Source organism: Podarcis pityusensis (genome assembly GCF_964106645.2).
Source record: "Podarcis pityusensis genome assembly, chromosome: 3".
In the NCBI taxonomy this organism is placed as follows: domain Eukaryota; kingdom Metazoa; phylum Chordata; class Lepidosauria; order Squamata; family Lacertidae; genus Podarcis; species Podarcis pityusensis.
The window spans coordinates 101,258,458-101,281,231 of NC_138026.1; the positions used below are offsets into that span (position 1 = coordinate 101,258,458).

Sequence of the window (22,774 nt, forward strand, 5' to 3'; positions counted from 1 at the left end):
CAAACTGTGGGTTGAGTAAAAAGTAATTGTTTGGACACTTTTCCCGCAACATTTTCCTACTCCCATGTGATTTATGATGCCCACTACCTATCTGTTTCTAACCAAACTTTTGAAAAATTCAGAGACAGGTTTTTTTAATTTAGCAATTGTTTATGAAATGAATTGTTAAATTGGCCTATTGTCCAGAGAGTATTACTCACTAAAATGATTTATCTAAGCAGATTTTTCCATGAATTAGAAACTATAACCTTCTTTTAAATTTTTGTTTTTGAAAAATAAATGTTTACATTTGGGCTAAAGCTGTGTCAGAGCATTCAACTCTCACAAAATGTATGAAGGCATGAAGAAAGCCTTTGGACCAACAGTCGGGAAAAATACACCGCTGAAAACCTTGCCTGGATAGTTCATCACAGACCACTGCAGGTAGATGAAGTGAAGGGTGGAGGACTATGGGGAACTTTACTCATGGCCCACTATACCTGAAGGAGCATCTCCACTCCCATCGTTCAGCCCAGACACTGAGGTCCAGCTCCGAGGGCCTTCTAGCAGTTCCTTCACTGTGAGAAGTGAGGTTACAGGGAACCAGGCAGAGGGCCTTCTCGGTAGTGGCACCTGCCCTGTAGAACACCCTCCCATTAGATGTCAAAGAAATAAACAACTATCTGACTTTTAGAAGACATCTGAAGGCAGCCCTGTTTAGGTAAGTTTTTAATGTTTGAAGTTTTACTCTGTTTTTAGTCCTCTGTTGGGAGCCGCCCAGAGTGGCTGGGGAAACCCAGCCTGATGGGCGGCGTATAAATATTACTGTTTTTGTTGTTGTTGTTATAAAATATGGTCACTGACACAGCAGTTGACAGTGTCCAGATTCTGCCTTCCACGGAAGAGCTGGATGTTCCTCCCTCCCTGGATGAAATGAAGAACACCATCAACTCCCAGGCATATGGTAAAACCTAAGGACAAGATGGAACCCCAACAGAAGTACTGAAAGCCAGCCTCAACTCCTCCCTCATGGGACACCTCCGCGGCCTTCTCTTGCAGTGTTGGGAAACCGGATTCGTGTCACAAGACCTGTGCGACACCAGCATTGTGACCCCCTGCAAAAAAAAAAAAAGGTGACTGTAACAACTATTGTGGAATCTCTCTGCTAAGTACTGTGGGGAAAGCCTCCACCCATTTAGTTCTCAAAAGATTGCAGTCGCTCGCAGGCAGGGTCTATCCCGAGTCGAAATGCGGCTTTGGAGCTCAGAGGTCAACAGTCGACATGATTTTCCTACTGCGCCAGCTGCAGGAGAAATGCTGAGACCTGATGAAGGCCTTGGACCTCATCCGCCGAAAAGGACTGCTCTGCAAGATAGGATGCCCACCTAAGCTCCACAAGAAGATTGTGTCCTTCCTCAAGAACATGAGTGGCACCATCCAACATGACAGCTCATCCTCAGATGCCTTTCCTATAAAGAGTGGTGTGAAACAGGGCTGTGTTCTCCCTCCAACTGTCTTTGGCATAGTCTTCTCCCTATGCCCTCAGCTTGACTTAAGACAGTGTGTACATCCATTCAAGGAGTGAAAGGCCAATCTCCATGCCAAGAAGAAAAGTGTGATAGGTCCTTCTTTAGAGTTTTCTATACCAGTACCAATACCTTGAAATGGACCCTTTATCATCCAGGCATCCAGTACAGGGCCTTAATGATTGATGTTTTACGATCACTTCTCACTGTCCCACATTATGGCCTGGCAGAAGCATTCTCCACTAGATACAGCATCCAGGCCGTTTTCAAGGATAGCCCTATGTAGAATGCATTGCAATAGTCCAATTGTGATTTGCATAGAACTTTCCAGAAAACCCACATCAGACATTTCCTCTCCCCGCCCCGATCGGATTACTCTGCCCACCTGCAATTCTATAGACATATGCCTAGACGTCAGCCCCATGGAACGCAATGAGACTTATTTCCAAGTAGATATTAATAGATGTGTACCATTAGTCACAAACAGGTGCTTCTCCGTGCTATCAAAAAAATTATATGACCCAGGATTCTTCACGCTAATATGTGAAAGTTAAATTGGCAACAATGATCAATGTTTGTAGTGCTGACACGCTCCGGGTAATTAATCTTCTGGTGACATTTTGCACATGGGAATGTAACTTTCTGGAAGTGGGGGAAGCACCTCTGCTGTGGGACCCCCACCAACCTGAATTTCTGGAAGGAAGTTCCATGTTAGTCTGTTGTTGCAAAAACAAAACAAAACCTTACACCATAATAAATTTGTTAAGTTGTTAAGGTGTCACAAGACCCTTTATTGATTTTCCCAGTGGCTCTAGGGATCCTAGAAAAACTTTTATGATTGCGGGAGAAATCATTATTATTTCCTTTCCTTTTATTTTTTTTATATTTTGGGAGGGAAGGTCCTTGCTCATTGTGTTTGACCCAGCAAGGCTGCATCCAGGTCCCAGAGAAAAGTCTGTGTGTGATGTTGCAGAGATGTGCAGATGCTTGCGAATGGGATATCATCATAGCAGAGTGAGCACACAGCTGCCTGAGCAATTCTTTGTGGTCATCGCTCAGAAATGCTCACATACAGGCACTTTGCTCATGGGAACTGTGAAAAGAGGCTTTCTTTGGACTGTAATTTCAAATCACGCGGCCCAGTCACCTTCCAAGTGTTGAATCCTGGCAGGAAATTGTGGCAGAATGCGTCATTCTCTAATGGGAGAAAGAGAGAATCAAAGGATGCTAATTTGAGTAAGGGCTCACCAGACTTTAGCCTTAGAGCATGGGTAGGCAAACTAAGGCCCATGGGCCGGATCCAGCCCAATCGCCTTCTCAATCCGGCCCGCAGACAGTCCAGGATTCAGTGTATTTTTACATGAGTAGAATGTATCCTTTATTTTAAATGCTTCTCTGGGTTATTTGTGGGGCCTGCCTGGTGTTTTTACATGAGTAGAATGTGTGCTTTTATTTAAAATGCCTCTCTGGGTTATTTGTGGGGCATAGGAATCCATTCATCCCCCCCAAAAAATATAGTCCGCCCCTCTACAAGGTCTGAGAGATAGTGGACCGGCCCCCTGCTGAAAAAGTGTGCTGACCCCTGCCTTAGAGCATGCTTGTGCTGCCAGGTGCCTCAACCCAAAGAACATGGAAAGTAGAAGACCACTGTTTTACTATGTATTTCTCCTGATAAAAACTATTAATCACTTAGTTGTTGCCAGTGTCTCAATGTATGCCTTTCCAAATGAATTTTAGAAATGCACTTGGAAAAAAATCTTTTATAAAAAAAAGGCAAATAAACAACAAGACATATTCAACCTAAATTAAGAAGACCCAGGTAATTACCAACCAGTAAGCTTAACATTGATACTAGGTCCTAGAACAGATGATGAAACAGTTGGTCTGTCAGCACTTAGAAAGGGATACAGTTATTATTAAGACCTAGCATGAGTTTCTCAAAAACATGTGACACCAGATGATCTCAATTCTTTTTCTGATTGAGTTACAAGCTTGGTGGATCAGGGGAAGGCTGTGGATGTAGTGTAGCTTGATTTCAGTAGCATGTGAAAAAGGGATCTAGTGGTCTTGATAGACCACAAACTTAACATCAGTCAACAGTGTGATGCAGCAGGGGGGGAAAGATAATGCTATTCTAGGCTGCATCAACAGAAGTATAGTGCCCAAATCATGGGAAGTAATAGTACCACCCTCACTGGAAGGACAGATCCTGAAGCTGAGACTCCAATACTTTGGCCACCTCATGAGAAGAGAATACTCCCTGGAAAAGAACTTGATGTTGGGAAAGATGGAGGGCACAAGGAGAAGGGGAAGACAGAGGACGAGATGGTTGGATAGTGTTCTCGAAGCTACCAGCATGAGTTTGACCAAACTGCGGAAGGCAGTGGAAGACAGGAGTGCCTGGCGTGCTCTGGTCCATGGGGTCACGAAGAGTCGGACATGACTGAATGACTAAACAACAATAATTTTGCCCTCATCAGATCACACCTGGAATACTGTGCCCAGTGTCCACAATACAGTGGTACCTCTGGATGTGAACGGGATCTGTTCCGGAGCCCCGTTCGCATCCTGAAGCGAACGCAACTCGCGTCCACGGGTCACGATTCACCACTTCCGTGCATGTGCGTGACGTCATTTTGAGTGTCTGCGCATGTGCGAGTGGCGAAACCCAGAAGTAACGCGCTCCATTACTTCCAGGTCACCATGGAGCGCAACCCAAAAATGCTTATCCCGAAGCTACTTCAACCCGAGGTATGACTATATAAGGAAGATATTGACAAGATGGAACGTGTGCAGAGGAGGGCGGCCAAGATGGTCAAGGGTCTGGAAACTAAGCCTTATGAGGAATGGTTGAGGGAATTGGATATGGGTAGGAGGAGAATGAAAGGAAAAATAATAGCCATGTTCAAATATCTAAAGGGCTGTTATGTGGAGGGTGGAGCAAGCTTGTTTTCTCCTGCTCTGGAGCATAGGACCTGTAACAATGGGTTCAAGTTACAAGAAAGGAGATTCTGACTAAACATCAGGAAGAACTTTCTGATGGTAAGAGCTGTTTGACAATGGAATGGACTCTCTCAGAAGGTGGTGGACTCTCCTTCCTCAGAGGTTTTTAAGCAGAGGTTAGACAGCTATCTGTCATGGATGCTTTAGTTATGATTCATGCATTTCAATGAGTTGGACTAGATGCCCCTTGGGGTCATTTCCAACTCTACAATTCTACAGTTCTATGACATAGGCATGCTAAACTTCATTCACACCAGTGGGTGTGGTGTGACACAACAAACATCACTGGACAATGTTTTGTTGGTATTCCCCGCTGTTCCCTGACACACGTTTTCCACAAATGTGTGTGTTTCTGTTTTCCCTGATTGCCCCACGAAAACAGCAAGAAATAACTGTATACAAGTACACAGCCCAAAATTAATTCACTTTACTCCCACAATTTTCCAGGTTAAGGCAGGCTGCAAATGAATTTTTCTGGAATCAAATAACGCAGAAACGTATGCTAAACATGCCCTATAGGCCATTAGTTTCCCAGAAGCGGCTTTTACATTCTGCGAAAGCTCAAATATAATGTGGAAATTTAACAAGTTCGGGAAACGACAAGGAAACGGAATAAACTGCCTCAGACTGTCACTGTATGGAACTGTGAAAAGCCTGCCACTCAAATCACTTCTTGGCAGAATAAACAGTCTTTGTGAGTAAATGTATTTACTACAAAATAAGTCACTGGAAAGGGATTCTATTTGGAGCATAACAAATGAGAATCAACATATTTTTAGCTTTGTTACATTTTAGTGGGATGCACTGAGCAACAACGTAGACCCTGACAGTAAGGGGTTCTGTTGTAGCGATGGGGGCGGGGACTGAAGGGAAGGGGGGGTTGAACTCCAAAGACTTGATAAGGGATGCCGGGATGAATTGTGAGCTCTGTTCTCTGTTTTCCAAAGACCGGCGAGCTTCTGGTACACTGAAGACCTTTATTCCCTGCCTGTGGGAAAGTGGTGGGCGAAGGCTACATTCTCAGTTACACTCCGCGCATGCAGATTTTAATTAGCTGGGTTAAAAACAAGAGCTGTATCATGAATTTTCCTTGACTCTCCACAGCCTCTCCACGCTCCTCTACACACATACACACACAGGCCACTGGCTTCTGCAAGCTGTAAAAGAAGGCATTACTTTTTTTAAAAAAAAAAGATTGCAGCAGTTTGATATTAAAGGTCATTCTTGATAGGAACTTTGTGTGAGGGGAACATCATGTTTATCACAGTGATAAAGAGACGTTCTGTCTCTTCAGCAGTTGTCTGGGGAATAAGGAAACGAGTAAATACATGCAGTGGTTGGTAGTTTGACAATTATTAGCGAGCAGGTTGAACTCTGTGGTTGATGTTGTTGTTGTTAATTACCCATCTTTCAGCCTAATTTTCCAGTATGGGACTGAATTCAACCCCCAAAAAGTGAACTGTCTGGAAGTGTCCCAACTCCCACCAGCCTTGACCACCAAACTGACCAATGGGACTAGGAATCCAACAACATCCGGAGGGCTACAGGTTCTCCATCTTTGCTGCAGATGCACGCTTTTCAATGGAACACGAACCTGAAAGCCTTTTGGAAACAGAAGGCCAAATAAGACTGACTTTCATCTGATCTGGCAAGGCAATTCTTATGTTCTGATCAAGGAATATAAAAAAGTTGTTTCTTCAGTTCCATCACACACTTATTATTATTATTATTATTATTATTATTATTATTATTTATTATTATTTATACCCCGCCCATCTGGCTGGGTTTCCCCAGCCACTCTGGGCAGCTTCCAACAGAACACTAAAATACAATAATCTATTAAACATTAAAAGCTTCCCTAAACAGGGCTGCCTTCAAATGTCTTCTAAAAGTTTGGTAGTTATTTTTCTCTTTGACATCTGGTGGGAGGGCGTTCCACAGGGCGGGTGACACCACTGAGAAGGCACTCTGCCAGGTTCCCTGTAACTTGGCTTCTCATAGGAGGGAACTGCCAGAAGGCCCTCGACGCTGGACCTCAGTGTCCGGGCAGAACGATGGAGGTGAAGATGCTCCTTCAAGTATACTGGACCGTTTAGGGCTTTAAAGGTCAGCTTTGAATTGTGCTCAGAAACGTACTGGGAGCCAGTGTAGGTCTTTCAAGACCGGTGTTATATGGTCTCGGCGGCTGCTCCTAGTCACCAGTCTAGCTGCACCACAACACAAAACAGAACCCTTTTTTGCAATCTGTTCAGGGAATGCATCTTGGATGTCTATTGGACAATGTGCAGTGGGGAAAACTGTGGCCTGCTACCCCTTTCAGATCTGTCTCTACAAATATCTGAGAAATCTCCTTTAAAATAACCCATCAATTGTTCTTGACTCTAGTCTGTCTTGCACGTGTAACTAGCATTGGTTCCCCCATGTGTTGGAGGGGATATAATGAAAGAGGAACCTATTGGCACATATGGTGGCCTTGCAAAATAAGTGAACAAAATTTGGGAAGAGGCAATAAAGGAAATTTCTGAAATGAAACCAAATTGTGTATTTTATCAATTTTTGAGGAGTTGAATACAGACTATAATATGCAAACCACTCACAATTTTTCTATTATAGCTGCTGGAAGGAGTAATTGGGTTTTTTCTTTAAATATTTGGTTCAATAAAGTATCATTTATTCTCATCTCTGAGAAATTGACATAATTAAAGGGTATCTCAGAGTGCACATAAACCTATGAATTTTGCCTTGGTTTGGTGGCCATTCCTTACTTATACGATAGGTGAATCAGGGGGATAACAAGTCCCACAGAAATATGGCTTTATTTGGTATTAATACCATTTGTTTTGTATTCTTTCTGTATCAGGTCCATATTTTTTTTGTAATATCTAAGTAGTAGTCTCTTGTAAATGCATATTATTTTATGAAGCTGTGAACCCTGGTGGGAGGGGGTTGCACTGTCCCCCCTTCTTTTTATTTATTGTATTTCACATCTTCCAGATTCATATAGATTTAAAAATGAAAGGGGGGGCAGACCAGTGTTGGTAAATGGTCCTCAGTCAAGCAGAGGTGTTACAAAACAGGCTTGAGTCAGTTTAGGTGGAGATGGTGGTCTGTTAATCAAGTGTATAATCTGTATAGCATTTCTAAAACAGAGGAGCCTGCCAATTTTATGCACTGCGCAAGCCAGGAGTTGTAATGGGCTTCACGGGCTAAAGGAGAAGCTGGTATTCCCAGCTGGCAAACAAGTGAACCAAGGTTAAAAATTCCACTCTGACATTTCACCAAGGGCCTTGCAGATAATTTGCTATAGCCTGAGAAGCACTGCTCTAAATCAGTCTCTGAATTCCAAGTTGGCTAGAACCAAATCAAGCTTTTTCTGTTTGTTGCACTACGGTGCCAAGACTTGTTCTGATTGAATTGTTGGTTGCTTGGTTTTGCGTGTGTGTGAGTATGTGTGTGGGGGGGGATGTTACTACATTTAGCTATTTGCAAATGACATTGGTAAGCCTGATTAGTTCAACTCACCAGAAAGTTTGTTTTCTATTGATGGTGCAATCTTTTGCTGGCTTTATTCAGTATCAGGCTTAGAATTTTGGAGTGCCCACAGAAATTCATACAAAGAGAAGCCAATGCAATTTTTTTTCCTGCTGTGGGTGATCTCCTCCAATGACACATACACTTGACTCTAGTGATACGGGGGAAATTTGATTCCATTCGTATTTAAAACTAAATCTATCAAATTCTCACTCTCCAAAACAATATGCAAACAAAAACATAGCCATCCTTTGAAATTTGCACTCAGACAAATTTTGTGATATTTTCCAACCACTATTCTCTTCCCAAAGCAACAATTCCCAGAGTTCCCTGGGAAGAGGGATTATTGTGCCAATCTGGGAACTGTAGCCCTGTAATGGGAGTAGGAGTCCCCTAACAACTCTGAGCACCCTTAACAAATTACCGCTCCCAGAATATTATGGGGGAAGCCATGGCTGTTGAAAATTGTGTCCTAGTGCTTTAAAGGTATGATGTGCATGTGGTCAGTATTTAACTCTGCAGTTACCAATTAGTGTACCACCACCCCCATTGCCATGTAGACTGAGGCTTAACACCGTTATTCTTATCCCTTGCTGGAAGTATGGCAAACTGCATCTCCCCTCACATTGGTTCACCAAATTGGTTTCGCCACTTCCTCTTCTTCTAAAATTGGAGGGAATGGTCTCTCTTTTTGCTCTGTTTGCTGGTGAAACTGTGTAAGTTACAAATGGTGAACAGGAGTAATAAAAAGGAAACCAGCGGTATAACATGACCAGGGATGGGGAACCTTTTCTGTCCCAGGGGCTGCATTCCTTCCCGGGCAATCTTCCAGGGGCCACTTGCCAGTGGTAGGAGTAGACCAGAGGCAAAGCTGGGTAGAGCAATGAAGGTCCATTTTACCTTTGGGCAGCAGGTTAGTTTTCCCACACTCACAAACCCCTCTCTAGTTTCCATCCAAACAAGTGAGAGGCGTAAGCAGACTTCCAGGACACAATGGGGGGGGGGCGTTATTGGTTTTTGTTCTTGTTCTTATTATGTGTTTTGTTTTTTTACCTTGTGTTTTCATGTTGTGAACTGCTTACAGGTAAAGGGCGGTATACAAATTGAAAAAATAATAATTAATATTAACAAGGTTGTATGATCATCTGTCATGGGTGCTTTAGCTGAGATTCCTGGATTGCGAGGGGTTGAAGTAGAAGACCCTGTGGGGTCCTTTTCAGCTCTACAAGTCTATGATTCTATGAGCAATCCAGTCAGGCAAAAGAGTCAAGGAGGGTGTGGATGGAGACTGTGAGGGGTGTGGTGTGGTGAGAGTACCGAGTGCCAGATAGAGAGCAACGTGTGCCCTGTCCCTGAGGATCCCCTACTCCTGAACTAGATAGAAGCTGGGTTATCTCTCTTTTTTTGGAGTTACATGATTAACACAGACATTATTGAGGGGAAGTGTGTGGAACAGGTCTCGGTGTTTCGATTTCTGGGAATGGAGTTGAGAGATGACCTAACCTGGGGAGAAAACAGTAAAGACTTGATGAAGAGAGCAAATGCAGAGGTTATATTTTCTGAGAATCCTCCGGAAAAATAATCTCTCAAAGGACCTGTTGATGGCATTTTACCATTGTACTGTTGAGAGTGTATTAACTTATGGTCTGTGTGTGTGGTTTGGGAGCTGCATGGTCAGGGGAAAAACAATGCTGCCCAGGGTTGTAAAGACTGCGGAGAGAATAATTGGGTGTATTCTTCAGACCTTGGATCAAATCTATGCTTCCAGGTGTCATAAGAAAGCTGCAGTGATAGTGCAGGATAGTACGCACCCCGGAAATGATCTCTTTCAGCTTCTGCCTTCTGGAAGAAGGTACAGGGTTATAAAGACTAGGACTAGCCGCCTGAGAAACAGTTTTTATCCAAATGCGATTTTGGTTTTAAATGCAGTGTAAGGTAGTCTCTGTGGGAGTATATTGTATTTAATTATGGGGTATCAGAGTTTTTAGGGGGTTAACTAGGCTGGGATAGCTGGGGAAGCTCGTTGGTTTTTGAATGTCTGATGTAGATTTTTTCAGTTTCGTTGTTCTGTATGGGACAATACATATTTTGATTCCCTGTATCCACCTGCATTCAGGCTCAAGGCCTACAGAGACTTTCCTACTATCAAAGACTGTAAGTTGGTTGGATGTGCAGGCAGTTTTCGCAACAAAAAACAAGGATGGCGTCTGATTTCTGTCACGTTGGTGTTATAATGCAATATTTGCAAAAGGCAATGAAAAGCAAACCAGGGAAGGGGGAACGTGACTGGATTGCAAACAGTGCTGCATTTTTTAAAAAAAAAATATTTTATTAAGGATTTTCTTGTTTTACAGAAGTGTAATGCCTCGTATTTTTTCCCCCATGTAACATTTTTACAAATCTGTTTCATTTGTTGAGGCATTAGGGGGAGAAGAAGAAAAAAGAAAGGAAAAAGAAAGGGGGGCGGAGGGAGGGAAGATGGATGGGGGTGGGGTCGGGTGGCAATGTTTCTATTATGTTGTCTTTTGATGCTCTTGCTGAGCTTCCTCAGAGGAGGCTGCCAGATCACGCTGGCAAGAGGACCTCATTCCACACGGCTTTGGTTTCTATTTGCTCCAGGTGGCAAGTGTTCTGCCACCCATAAGTCATTCCTTGGCATACGCTGGAGATGTTTGTTCACTTTCTCTGGGAAAATGAAGCAACATTGTACTTGGCCCATGAGGCTTGTTGGAACGCTTGCATCATTAGATCAGAAACGAGTAAAAATGCCCAACGAATGAGGGCAAGGGGAAAGGGAGAGTTGAGGGGCCTTTTCTGTCCTGAGCACCACATTCCTTTCTGAAAAAACTCTGGGAGGACCACATGCTGGGGGTGGGCGGGGCCAGAGGCAAAAGTGGGCGGAGCAAACAGCAACATAAAAGCTTTCCTAACAGAGACAGAAAGATAAATCCTACCTCCCAAGATCTGATGTCTGGAGTTGGTTAAGATTGGGCAGGTGTGCTTGCACACCTGGATCCAAAGCCTCCTCTGTCACACCTCTGCCCTGACACCAAAATGCCCTGTTTGGAGCCCTAAGCCCAGCTTCTGCTGGCTGCAAACTTATCAATGGGTTTGAGTCCCATGTTGGGCAAAGGATTCCTGCATTACAGGGGGTTGTACTTGATGAACTGCCCTAAGACCTGTGGGTGTAGGTAAATTTAATTAATTAATTAATACTAATATTACTAATAATAAAAGGGATACAGGTGACGCTGTGGTCTAAACCACTGAGCCTCTTGGGCAGGGGTCAGCAACATTTTCAGCCGTGGGCCAGTCCACCATCCCTCAGACCATGTGGTGGGCCGGACTATATTATTTTTTTTGGGGGGGGGGGGGAAATGAACAAATTCCTATGCCCCACAAATAACCCAGAGATGCATTTTAAATAAAAGGACACATTCTACTCATGTAAAAACACACTGACTCCTGGACCATCTGCGGGCCAGATTGAGAAGGTGATTGGGCTGCATCTGGCCCCTGGGCCTTAGGTTGCCTACCCCTGCTCTTGGGCTTGCTGGTCAGAAGATCAGTGGTCCGAATCCCCGCGATGGGGTGAGCTCCCATTGCTCTGTCCCAGCTCCTGCCAACCTAGCAGTTCGAAAGCACGCCAAAAATGCAAGTAGATAAATAGGTAGCACTCCGGCGGGAAGGTAAATGTTGTTTCCGTTCAATGCTCTGGCTTAGTCATGCTGGCCACATGACCCAGAAAAACTGTCTGTGGACAAATGCTGGCTCCCTCGGCCTGTAAAGCAAGATGAGTGCTGCAACCCCAGAGTCGTATGCGACTGGACTTAACTGTCAGGGGTCCTTTACCTTTATGTTTTTAAATAATAAATAATGGCCCTTGCTGTCTATGGTTCTATGAATGCCTGCTGAGCTTTCCTCCCCAAACTCAACTCTGCTCAGTCCTATGTCCCTCCAGCCAGCATATCCAGAGGGTAGAAATGCTCTGCTCATCTCTCTCCACAAGGGAAAGCTTTGTGTTATTATTTTTCATCAATTTTTGTTGTTTAAGTTATTGGGTTTTTAAACACCATGCAATAGTTTCGTTCTGCAAGTCACCTAGAAAACGGGTTCTCGGCGGTTGAAATTTAAAATGATAACAAAGGTAATATTAGTACATAAATATTATTGCAATTAATTAACGTACTGCGATGATGATGATGATGATGAACAACCAGCGTGCTGAACGTGCATGAAAATTACACTGATTCTGTTTTAAAATAATTAGTCAGTCGGTCCAACCATGCAAACACTTTTGAGGGCTGGGTTTCTTTTCAGCCAACGAGTCCTTTGGCTTCCTATATTTGCTCGCTTGAGAAAGAGCAAAGGGACTGTTATGTAAAGAACCAAAGAGGCTGCAGAAACTCCCAAAGGTTTCAATGAGGGTGCCACAGTTTTAGCCTTCTGTTTGTGTGTTCCCAATAGGTGTATTTAAATGTAAATGCTACCCTTTCACCCTCCAAGCCACCTATTCTTAGAGCAGCAGAAAGAGAGCATTCATGGTATAATGTCTTTATGATCTCATACTTCATTTCTCGTGTGAACCAGGCCACTTTACAAGGCATTTTTGTGTGATTTCTTTTTTAAAAAGAAAATAAAAGAAAAAGAATAACAACAACATGGGTCTACTTACTCAAGATCGCCAGTGCACAGTCCACTTATGATGACCCGGGTTCAAAAGGGGTTGGGGAGTTTTAGTTTCTCAAAACATTGCTAGAGCTTTTTGGCTTGAACTGATGCTGCAAAAGTTTATGAAATATGAGATGTGACTTAAACCTCCTGAATGAGAAGTTAAAGAAACCTGATACGTTTCATCCTCATCTTCATTGAGTCTGAAAAGCCTGCCTTCTCAGGAAAACGACTGGGGAGAGAAGATCAAATCTGAGGGAAAACATGCTAGTTAAGAATACCCTGCAATTCAAGCCTTTTCTTTCACTGCTAATTACAATCATCCTCCAGAATCCAAAGAACCATGTAACTAGTTCTGCACAAACCCCCAAGGGAGGCTGTGTTTGTGTTTCTCAAACAATGCACAAGCTGTGTACATGCTATAACCTTAAAGCACGTTCGAAACACATTCTTTCCCTCAAAGAATTCTGGGCCCTGTAGTTTGCCAAGGGTTGCTGGGAGATGTAACTGTGTGAGAGGTAAACTACGGTGCCCAGAATTCTTTGCAGGAAATAATTGTGTTTTGAATGTGCTTTAAAGGTATGGTGTATACGCAGCCAGACACACACAAGTGTGCATAGCAAATGAGTTTTGAAACTGTTACAAATGGAGTATTTTAGCATGGGGGGATCTAAAGGTGAGGTAAAGGACACCTGGATGGTTAAGTCCAGTCACAGGTGACTATGGGGTGCAGCGCTCATCTTGGTTTTCAGGCCGAGGGAGTGGGCATTTGTCCAGAGACAAAGCTTTCTGGGTCATGCGGCCAGCATGACTAAACCGCTTGGGAATCTAAAAGGCCTAGTTCAGTCAGTAGAACATGAGACTCTTAATATCGGAGTCGTGAGTTCGAGCCCCACGTTGGACAAAAGGATTCCTGCATTGCCGAGGGTTGGTTCCATATGGTTCCTCCCAACTCAACAATTCTATGATTCTAACTCCAAAAGAGCACTTTGGATTCCAGCTATGAAATTTCACGCTACCTAAAAACCATTCAGTTCACACATAGTGACACACCCAAATCACAAGAGAGGACTATCATGCTACCCGCAAGTCATAAATGTAAGCTAGAGAGCAAGCACATGTGAACTCCAAGCAATCTCCAGACATCTCAAGCAAGAAAGCCAAACTAGTCAAAACCTTCTTCTTTATGAAGGCTTTTGAGCTGTAGATAGCCGCTTCATAGTTTCGCTGTATTGGTTTCCACTTGTTGAACTGATATAGCAGAAGGTAAAACAGAGAAGCTGCTGAATGTGAGTAACAGCTGAAATCCATCAACACTTGTACTGTAATACCCCAATATTTTACAGATGAAAATAGGAACACTCTTGTCTACTATGAGTAGGTTGGGTTAGGGGTAGAGCCTAGCTGGGTAATGTCATGGCCCAGTGGGCAATTGACCAAGGAAATACAGACTGAAGTGTGTCACAAGTCTAAAACTGGAACCAAAAGTGCATGAAGGTGCATGGTTGACCTGTTTAGTTTATATCATGTACTTGGGTACCCAGATCTGGGTGGACTACAACTCCCATCATCCACAGCCAGCTTAGTGTAATGGCCAAGGCTGATGGGAGTTGTAGTCCACCCGTACCTGGGGACCCAAGGTTCAGGAATAGTGATGTAGAGGACATTGGTCCCATTGTAAAGCTGAAATAACCCAAGAAAAGCCTTGTCACTTCCAAAGAATCAAGGTGCTTGGAGGGTGGAGTCTCCATCACCACCACTGTCAATACAAGGCTCTGAAAAGAGTAGCAGTTGCAGTTAAAATTAGGGTAAAGACTCCGAGTTCAGTGGAATTCAGACACTTCTGCCACCCCAGAGCTAAAAGATTTTCAAAGAGTGTCAAAATCAAATTATCCACTCAGCAAATGGCAAGATGATGAGTCTACTCTTCCATGTGACTTTTCGAGTTCTGATCCGATCCAGGTCATTCATAAGTAAGCCTGTTTCTTCACTTCTCTGCATCAATTAATCTGTAAAAATCTGGGACCACAATATGATGGAAGCAGGGCTGCTGGATTGGGGGTGTTGCTGCCACAGAGACAACCAGCCCTGTCCAGGTAAGCAGTTGTGACCAGTATCCGGGGAGTTCCACAGTTCTGCCCCACCAGACATGTCACAAGAGCTGTCAAAGGCCACATTCACACCATACATTTAAAATCCTATGATACCACTTTAAACAGTCGTTGTTGTTGTTGTTGTTTAGTCGTTTAGTCATGTCCAACTCTTCATGACCCCATGGACCAGAGCACGCCAGGCACTCCTGTCTTCCACTGCCTCCCGCAGTTTGGTCAAACTCATGCTGGTAGCTTCGAGAACACTGTCCAACCATCTCGTCCTCTGTCGTCCCCTTCTCCTTGTGCCCTCAATCTTCCCAACATCAGGGTCTTTTCCAGGGAGTCTTCTCTTCTCATGAGGTGGCCAAAGTATTGGAGCCTCAGCTTCACGATCTGTCCCTCTAGTGAGCACTCGGGGCTGATTTCCTTAAGAATGGATAGGTTTGATCTTCTTGCAGTCCATGGGACTCTCAAGAGTTAAACGGTCATGGCTTCCCCCAAAGTGTATGTTAAAGGTGCTGAGAGTTGTTCAGAGAGCCCCTATTCCCCTCACAGAGCTACAGTTCCAAGGGTTTCCTGTGAAGAGCGATTGACTGTTAAAGCACTCTGGGAATTGTATCTTTGGTAAACGTACCGTGTAGACGTGGCCAAAGTATACGCATTTGGATATGCTTTTTAAGCTGAGAACTTGCATCGAAAAATTCATGCAAGTGCAAAAAACTGCCTCTGAAATCTATACGTTAGTCCAAAATGTATAGATCAGGTCAATTCATGTAGGGCCAATGCAGGGAACCTTTGACCTTCCAGATGTTACAGAACTACACCTCCCATCATCCTTGGGCATTGGCCATGCCTGCTGGTGCTGATGGGAGTTGTAGTTCAACAACATCTGGAGAGCTTAAGGTTCCCTACCCCAATACAGGAATCCACAAAGATCAAATCCCTCGAGCATTCCTAGTCCAGGATGAGATATATAATTCATCACTGAAAAAAGACAGTTTTTGATAAGGAAGGGAGCCAGCAATAGGACCAGTGGTTGTTTTTTAACTTTCCCCTTGCCAATGCCTCGCTTGTGAACATCGTTCTCAGCACTGTCTAATGCTGCCTTTAATTCTCTCCTTTTTAGGCCAAGGTGAGTTCCATATCCCAATCTTTTAAGCTCACTTCCAAAACATTGATGTCCAAAACTCACTCTCTCATGTCAAAGCAGCTGCTCCTCCCTCATTCTGCAAGCCAAAATATCCCTGTCAAGCAATCTCAATCCATCTCCACTGGCTGTAGGCCATCCCCCCCCCCCTTCCGCTGCCGCCCCACTACCATTCCGCAGCCCTTCTCTTTGGCTGCAAATGCTTTCAAATTGCAAATTCCACACTCCTTCTCACCTGTTTCAATAGAATACATAAGAGGCCAGCCCTTGAGGCATGCTGCTCCTGCAACCACTGGAATGTCAACCAACAAAGGGCACTGCTTCCTAGCTTCAAAGTTGGTTCAGGCATTTGCGTGGAGTGTCCTGGGTGCGTGCCATAGGCTGCCTTCCATCTCAGGGAAACCTTTAAAGTCCAGTCAATTTGGGGATATAAATGGAGTTATGGAATTTTATCTGGCTTCAGGAATGAAAGGTAGAGGTTTGGTCAGCATCAATCCTTCTTTGGTCAGTATTCACCTGGTCCTGGTCTGGGAACCACAGTTAAAAAAGGATATTTATTTATTTATAATAATAATATTATCATCATAATTTATAAATAAATTATTTTCGTTGGGTAGCTTCCAACAAAAATATAGCATCAAACATTAAAAGCTTGCTGAAACAGGGCTGCCTTCAGATGCCTACAGAAATTTATATAGTTGTTTAACTCTTTGACATCTGCCAGGAGGGCATTCGCCAAAGTGGTGTGACTGCTGAGAAGGCCCTCTGCCTGGTTACCAGTAACCTCACTTCTCACAGTGAAGGAACCACCAAAAGGCCCCCGGAGCTGGATCTCAGTGTCCGGGCTGAACGACGGGGGTGGAGACGCTCCTTCAGGTCCAAAGCTGTGTAGGTCTTTCAAGGTCAACACCAACAGTTTGGATTGTGCTCAGACACATACTAAACGGCCTCAGTCCAGGGAAGTTACAGGGAAGCAGGCAGAGGGCCTTCTCAGTAGTGGCATCTGTGGAATGCCCTACCACCAGATGTCAAAGAGAAAAACAACTACCAGACTTTTAGAAGACATCTGAAGGCATCATCTGAATTCCTGGTGGCTAGAACATCAGAACAGCCTGCTGCTTCAGGTCAATGGCTCACCCTTCCTGTGGTTTCCCCAAAATTCAGAAGCATTGCTGCCTCCAACTGTGGAGGGCATAGCCATCATGGTTAATGATAATAATAAAAATAATATTTATACCCCGCCCATCTAGCTGGGTTTCCCCAGCCACTCTGGGCAGCTTCCAACAGAATATTAAAATACAATACAGTGGTACCTCGGGTTAAGTACTTAATTCGTTCCGGAGGTCCGTACTTAACCTGAAACTGTTCTTAACCTGAAGCACCACTTTAGCTAATGGGGCCTCCTGCTGCTGCTGCGCCGCCGGAGCACGATTTCTGTTCTCATCCTGAAGCAAAGTTCTTAACCTGAAGCGCTATTTCTGGGTTAGCGGAGTCTGTAACCTGAAGCGTATGTGACCTGAAGCGTATGTAACCCGAGGTACCACTGTAGTCTATTAAACATTAAAAGCTTCCCTAAACAGAGATTCTGACACCCAAGCTACCTGCCTCACTATCATTAGAGGTTTTTAAGCAGAGGCTGGACGGCCACTGATTAGGGACACTGTAGGAGCACATTCCCTGAAACTGCAAGGGGGTTAGACTACATGTCCTTTGAGGTTCTTCCAACTCTGGCCCTCTTCAGATATCTGCCTGTGCACATGAGGCTTAAAAGTGTGCAGAGGAACAGGACAAACCCTGCTTCCAATGTCCCTGTGCATGCATGGGCTTCTCTCGGATCTCTGTGTGTTGGGACAGGGATAGAAGGACCTATAAAAGTTGGTTCTCTCGGTTTCTCGTTTTTCCAGTCTTAAATTTGGTTCCCCACATTTGTGGTTTTTTTAATAAAAAAATCCTCATGAAAATTATTCAACCTTTGAGTGCAAATTCCTCCTAACAGACACATTTTTTTGCAGGCAGTTTTGATTAATGCACAGATTTTTGCAAACAATTTATCTGAATGCAATATATGTTGGTACATTATTTCCCCTAATATATTGATTTTTACACATATTTTCCCCAACTATATACATTTTTGGAAACATTGCTTGGTTGGAGAACTGTGCAGCTGTTTTGGGATAAGCGCGAATTTCAATGGATGGCTGTGTTTGGGTTCTCACGTTGATTGATTATTTGATTCAGAAAGTGCAAAATTGATAAAATCTGCATTAAATGCAAACTGAAGAGAATTTCTCCTCCATCCCTAATTGTACTATGGAACTCCCTGGCTATTGACATTAGGCTGGTGCCCTTACTATATTGTTTTAGATATCTGCCAAACATTTTTCTTACGATTTAGTTACCTGTATTTGTTTCAAAGTTTTATTGATTTTATCTTTGTTTTTAACAACGACGGTGTTATGCATATTTGTTTTTAATAGGTTTATGGGATGCAGTTGGATTCTATCCACATTTTTTTTTTCTCATCAAGCAGGTTATGCTTTTTCAAGATAAATAAATAAATAGTGTTGCGCAGATGGGAATGGTACAAAATGACTGCACAATTGTAGTTTTGTGCAATTGTCCCATGTGCTCAATGGGACATGTACTGGCCAATGCTTCAGTTGCAATGACTTATGCAAAGTATCTCAAACGTTTAAAAAGAAAAGGGGGTGGGGAGGGAACAAGGCTTCTTTAAGAACAACCACAGGGAAATTCTGTATGGTCATGCTCTTTCAAACTGTCTTTTCGTTTGCTTTAGCAATGTGTTTCAGCTGACATGCTATTCAGGACAGGGAACAATGCCAAACTATTCTAATGGAGTTTTAAACATTTAACTCCCTTTTTTTTTTTTTCTTCCTTCGAAGGAATGGAAGGAAGAGAAGTTTTGAGATTGAAACGGATGATTTAAACTTAACTAGATGCATCTGGCAAATAGTTTTCAAAAACAGTTTTTAACATATTGGTTGTACCAAAGATGGCCAGAACTCTAAGTTTAAAGTGGTTTTATCTACTGATAACATTCAGCAAGCAGCTTCTACTGGGGAAAAAATATCTCCCAGCTTTTTGTTCTGCTGATGCACAATAACACAATGTTTGAGCAAATTAAATTAGTAGGAAAGAATCAGGACTTGATGCTGGCATTCATTAGCTTGAACATTCAAGGGCATTCAATATTATTTTTATTTTGCCACACTTAGCAAATGCATTGTGAAAGCCTCAGAATTGCTCCTCAGTTGCTCGATCCTGCGTTGTGGCAAGTGAGTGGGCCAAGAAATATATTTGGATGATTTTCCAAATAGTTTCAGTTGAAAGAGAAAGACTGAAAGCTGAACTGATACTATGATTATTATAATTATTTGCCCTTCTCAGTAACTCAGAGCTTAGAATGACACAGAGGAAGGGGAGTAATAATGATCTGAGTTGTCTAAACTATGCGGATGTAAACATGCATTCAAATAGAGGATTAATTTTTTTAAAAAAGTACAGTGGTACCTCTGGATGCAAACAGGATCCGTTCCGGAGCCCCGTTCACATCCAGAAGCGAACGAAACCCGCGCCTGCGCATCTGTGCATGTCACGATTTGCCACTTCTAAGCATGCGCGTGACATCATTTTGACCGTCTGCGCATGCGCAAGCGGCAAAACCCAGAAGTAACGTGCTCCATTACTTCTGGGTCGCCGCAGCGCGCAACCCAAAGATAGTTATCCCGAAGCTACTTCAACCCAAGGTATGACTGTAATAATAATGAAGGTTTAAAAGCAACCCTCCCTTTCTGCAAATGGGGAAATAAAGACAGGGACTTTCATTTCCCACTGTTAAATACACTAAATAAAGCTCTCTCTTTTTGCTTTTATCACTCCTCCCAGAACACTTCATCAGCATAAGCAGATAAAGGAAGAAAAAGAAAAGAAACAAAACACTTAAACTTAGTTTCTATAATCTTTGGGAACTAGGTGTACCACAGATGGTCTGCAACTTATCGGTATATAAAAACCATGCCCAGGACGGAAAATTTTCCAAGGACCGTAGCAGAAGAGCAAAGAGGCAGATAGTGGGGGCACTGAGCAACTGTTGTTGTCAGAGAGATTTCCCCCTCCTCCTCCTCCTCCCCACACACCATTTTTTTGGCTGCTTCCCCACATCCAATGAGTGGCCTCGGTCTCCCGGAGGCCAGACAATGGTTGCTTTGGAGAAGGAGGGAAGCCTTAGAACACCATGTAGATTTAGGCCTGGATAGGAGGGCATTGTGCTGAGGCCATGCCCATTACTCATCCGCTGGCAACGGCCTCCCTTCCTTTTGTCTGGGAAGACGGTAAACTTTCAATGCCATCCGAAAACAGAAGGCCTTTCAGAGAGTGCGAGAACTCTGCCATCGCCATCATGTGAAAATATTGTAAACAATTTCCCAGCTCGCCTGCCCAGCCCCCCCCCCCAGCTATCCGAGAAGCTGGAAAGCACCGAGCAAAAGAAAAGCTGGGAGTAGCAAGAGGAGGGAACTCTTGGGATATATATATATATATATATATATATATATATATATATGGCTGAATAGGCTATTAGGTTTACTGCTTACCACTGTTTCAGTGCTGATGGACAAAGAGAGGTAGATTTATTTCTTTAAAGGTGGGGCTTGTCACATCTCAAAGGCTCAGGGTAGATTTTTTTTTTTTAAATGTGGCAATAAACAGGTTGTGTAAAATAGTGAACATAGGACTGCACCCAGCTCTGCTGGATTGGGCCAAGAGGTCATCTAAACCAGGCTTTCCCAGACTTGGGTCTTCAGCTGCTTTTGGACTACAGTTCCCATCATCCCTGACCACTGGGTCCTGCTAGCTAGGGATGATGGGAGTTGGAATCTGAAAACAGCTGGAGACCTAACTTTGGGGAACCCTGATTTAAAACTCAGTCACACCATACATTTAAAGCACTATTCTTTCACTTAACAGAGTCACGGCTTCCCCAAAAGGATTCTGGGAGCTGCAGCTGGAAAATGTTAGGAAACCCCCTACTCCCACAATGGAGCTACACTCCCAGGTTGAGGATCCCTGCTGTAATAAACTTAGACAGCTGAGTCCTTGTTGGCTGTCCCACAATGACTTAATCATCATTTATTGCCTTTTCACCCAAGCCTGATGATCATTTCTCCCAAGAAACTAAATTTATTAGGTGGCATTGAGCGCATCGTTATAATTCATCTTCAATTAGCCTTTTATTAATTGGGAATATTAATGTCTTTTTTGCTGGTTTGTTATTGGCCCAAATGATGAATTAATGATTTAAAGTGCCTAGCAAATATTTTTTATTATTATTAATCATTCAGCACAGTGTTGTGACCTATAGTGTAGCCTGATTCAAACATGCCAGTTATCATCAAGGGGGCAGAAGATGGGTACTTTATATTTAAGAAACAATGAGACATTTTCTGGAGTCTGCAATACACTTGGGGCTCCCCCCCCCATCCCCCTTGATCCTTCCTTTTTAAAACCTTTTTTTTTAAAAGAAAGACGTTACAATAAATTATAAGTTACAAGTAAAAACTTCTGCTAAGATTAAAAGCAACAAAATGGTTCAGGCATATGGAGGTTTATGAGGGGAGAGGGTGAAAAATGATCCCTATACTATGAATAAATCCATTCAATTTTTTAATGGTTTTACAGATTATGGCAAAGATCCACAAGCTACTTAAGCCAAGAAACGTGCGGCTAAAGTGTCTTGCTCCATTAGAATCCACAGGGATAAAGCCAATTAAGTAGAAATTAATTGCCTTAAGTGATTTGTGGACTAGAGTCCTGAAATTACTGTTTTAAGAGCATTAAAAATTATATCTTTCGCAGTTCTTCAGCTAGATAGATAGATAGATAAATAGATAGATAGATAGATATGGACAGAGTTGGACAAAGGGGGCGCTGTGGTCTAAACCACTGAGCCTCTTGGGCTTGCTGATCGTAAGACTGACAGTTTGAATCCGCTCAACAGTGGTGAGCTCCCGTTGCTCTGCCCTAGCTTCAGCCAACCTAGCCGTTTGAAAGCACACCAGTGCAAGTAGATAAATAGGTACCACTGCAGCAGGAAGGTAAATGGTGTTTCCATGCTCTCTGGCACTCGTCACTGTGTCCCTTTGTGCCAGAAGTAGTTTAGTCATGCTGGCCGTATGACCCGGAAAGTTGGCTCCCTCAGCCTGAAGCGAGATGAGCGCCGCAACCCCATAGTCGGCTTTGATTGGGCTTAACCATCCAGGGGTCCTTTACCTTTAACCTTATGGACAGAGTGAAAAGCAAAATAGCTTAGATGGCACAATTTATCAACTGATACTAAATACCGCCAAGGTCGCTAAGCTTTTTGGACCAGTTGGCACATTTCAAATTTAGAGCACATGCTCGGGCAATGTCACAAAATTCACAAAATGGCTACCATGGAGGGGGAGTGACATAACACAAAATGGCTGCCATGGGAAGTGTGGCATAACACAAATTTAGAGAAACAACCACCTCTGGCAACCGTATATCATGGAAAGTCAGCTAGTTCCTCCTGGTCATGATTATGGAGATTGTGCGCACTCCCACAAACACTTTATCCACTTTATCTGCACATGCATAATTTTAGAAACCTCAGTAATGTTCTCTCATTAGCCCCAAATTTGAGAATCTTTCTTCATTGTTCCAGCTCCTTCATCGTTTTGCTTGCCCTTTTCTGCACCTTTCCCTGCACTGCAATCTCCGTCTTGAGGTGAGGTGTTCTATGAGCCTTTTTGAGAGTTTGTAGGGCAGGTGAGCATTCAAATATG

At 43.3% G+C, this 22,774-nt stretch overlaps 1 long non-coding RNA gene across 2 annotated transcripts in view; it reads right to left on the reverse strand.

Annotated features, from left to right (window-relative positions):
* Nucleotides 1–22,774, reverse strand: part of LOC308472962 — a 78,642-nt gene that overhangs the window by 32,076 nt on the left and 23,792 nt on the right. Inside the window, exon 3 of one of the 2 annotated variants that reach the window (XR_013983829.1) lies at nt 299–1,094. The exons of the other annotated variant lie outside the window; for it this stretch is intronic. This is a non-coding gene — a long non-coding RNA (uncharacterized lncRNA). Of the gene's footprint in view, nt 1–298; nt 1,095–22,774 lie in introns of those variants that run through there. 2 annotated transcript variants of the gene reach the window in all.